The sequence below is a fragment of the Montipora foliosa genome, chromosome 1 (genome assembly GCF_036669935.1).
Source record: "Montipora foliosa isolate CH-2021 chromosome 1, ASM3666993v2, whole genome shotgun sequence".
Lineage (NCBI taxonomy): Eukaryota > Metazoa > Cnidaria > Anthozoa > Scleractinia > Acroporidae > Montipora > Montipora foliosa.
The window spans coordinates 24409804-24412303 of NC_090869.1; the positions used below are offsets into that span (position 1 = coordinate 24409804).

Below are 2500 nucleotides of genomic sequence, written 5' to 3' on the forward strand. Positions count from 1 at the left end.
TATATCAAGTGGTTTTATGGAGCCTCATGTCATTCACAAGCCCACGCAACTGTAAATCCAAGAAGGAAAAATGTTGTAACATAAGTACGTATAACCATATGAATACGTTTTTCGTCTGTCACAAAAGATCCTCAAACGAAGAGGTTAAGAGCGAGGCCAAAACTCTTTTGCTAGAGACACCAATTAAAGACGGCTTGTTAAAATTCTTTGAATTGCATTGTATTGCCGTGTTGTTCTCCAAACTGTCAGAGAGTTGGCCATGGAAACACTACATGCAGGGCGCTGTGATGGGAACCACGTGGAAATCAAACATTTCTATCAAAAGATTAAAGTTCAGATATAAAAACCTACGAATCCACTTCCGCTGGTATTCAGCAGTAAGCCCGAGAGTTAAGCCCCATCCCATCCGATGGGTTAAACCTTTCTGTCCCAGTTTTTTATTAGAATTACCCGGTCACAGAGCGACATTGATTTTTGAAATCAATGGAACGAAACGTTCACACTCAGCTCTTGTCTAGCCTGCGAATACAGCCGCCTCTCATCGCTAAGGCCTGGTTTCCATATGATCGTCCGAATCGCCCGGATCGCCTCAGTCGTTTCAAATAATGTTCAGATTACGGAAGCGATCGGGATGATTATATGGAAACACTACCCAGACGATCGCCGATGATCCGAGCGGTGAGACGACCTCGATCATCCGGATATAACTCGGTTCTATCCTATCAGTCGCGCGGGTCGTCATCGATCGTCTGTGTAGTGTTTCCATATTATCGTTCCGATCGCCTCTGAATATTATTTGAAACGACTGGGGTGATCGGGGCGATCTGGACGATCATATGGGCGGTTAGTGGTGAGAGGCGGCTGTATTAATTAGCAGGCTAGCTCTTGTCTGTCATCCCGTTGGCGTGCTTGGTTCAATGTTTGCCGCGGTCCTAACGTTAACATACGGAAAGGTCACGCAAACGACCAAAACACTTCACAATATCGATGTTGTGTATCGTTGCATACATGTACAGTGTAGTGTCAATAACGGAGTACTTTGACAAAGGTGACACGTAAACATTATGACACAAAGAAAAGACTGATCTTTCCTCATTTTGTTTTTGTTTCTGGCGTAAAAGTTAGCACACTGGAAAGGGTGGAAAGCTAATAAAGAGAACGGATACTGGTATATTGATTGTGTTTTACAACTTTGAAAGATTACATATTAATCATGAGAAACTACTTAACTATGTACTTTGTAATCGGGTATATTTCGGTAGCATAGTGCCGGCCTGGGTTGCTATGGACCGACAACATCAACTCGTTTATAAATGGAACATGCGGTTGACAACGCTCGCGGACCGACAGCCGTCTAACACGTGGCCGATGAGTAATTTTGCACCATTTATCTGGTTTTTGTTTGTAATAAGAGATTATTACATTTTGATTTGCATTTTATAGACTCCTGTCTGAGCTTTTTGCCAGAGTTTTATTGTTGGAATCTGTTCAATGAGTGAAACTTGCTAAATACGATAGAAAGTGCAAAATGACATGAATTGAAATTCATCCTAGACTTCTACTGTCGCGACACCCGAGAATGTTGAATCGCTGGTATGCGTAAAATGAGATCAAATATATATATATATCACGGCACTCCAACCAGACGAAACTTCACAAAAAAAGGAAAAGACTATAATTGCAAAGTTTAGCCAAGAAACCCAGGAGGTCAGAGGATGGATCCTTCTGTCACGGAGCGTGAGATTCTAAAAAATGATCACTCATCACGCTCAAATTAAAACCCTTGGCAATCCAGCAGTGGAATGCTGAAGAGACCCCACCGTGTGAGGATACAGTGAACGGAGAGGCCAAGAATTTCGTTCTTTGTATTATCGGGGGCTCATTTAATAGACAAGATTGCTTTGCACACGAATTATTTTTTCTTAAATTGGCTTAAGAGTAATTACCTTCTAAGCAGAAGCCATCGTTTTCTGAAACTAAACTAGTACTTGCGATGACCACCATGCCTTCGGAAGACTGATCCGATTATATCGATTTATACTGGTATTTTTGTAGCATCTCCTCCTATGCAGAAAGAAACATAACAGGAACTCATATCTTATGCCAAGAGATTCTCCTGGCCTCGAGGGTCTGTACCTGAGGAAGCTTTCCTCAGAGAACACAATACAGAACTCTCCAAGGTCGTCCGATATTATGATATTTCATTGCATAATGTGTCCAGAGTACCAAAAAATTCTTTTTAATGTCAGTGTTATCCAAAACTCTGTGAATCTGATGTTGTTGATTGCAGATCGTTTTTCGTTGACTGCAATAACCTAGAATTAATTAGGTATTAATTAGGTAACTTCGCATTGGTAGCTATATTTATCAGATAATATTACATTTCACTTGCCTGTGCTGACCTTTGAATAGTAAAAATCAATCAACAAAAGAAAATGATATGTAGAAGAAGCCCAAATGGAGTTGCATCATTTTCAAGCACTGCCGCTACGGTTAATGG

At 41.0% G+C, this 2500-nt stretch overlaps 1 protein-coding gene across 1 annotated transcript in view; it reads right to left on the minus strand.

Moving 5' to 3' along the window:
- The window catches only part of LOC137994408 (beta-1,3-galactosyltransferase 5-like), a 4263-nt gene extending 2168 nt beyond the window's left edge, over positions 1–2095 (minus strand). Inside the window, exons 1-2 of the mRNA XM_068839984.1 lie at positions 1947–2095; positions 1–49 (exon numbers count right to left, since the gene is read on the minus strand). The exon at positions 1–49 is cut by the window's left edge and continues 2168 nt beyond it. The gene's annotated coding sequence lies outside the window, so the exon portion shown is untranslated. The remainder of the gene's footprint in view (positions 50–1946) is intronic.
- Positions 2096–2500: the final 405 nt, after the last annotated feature.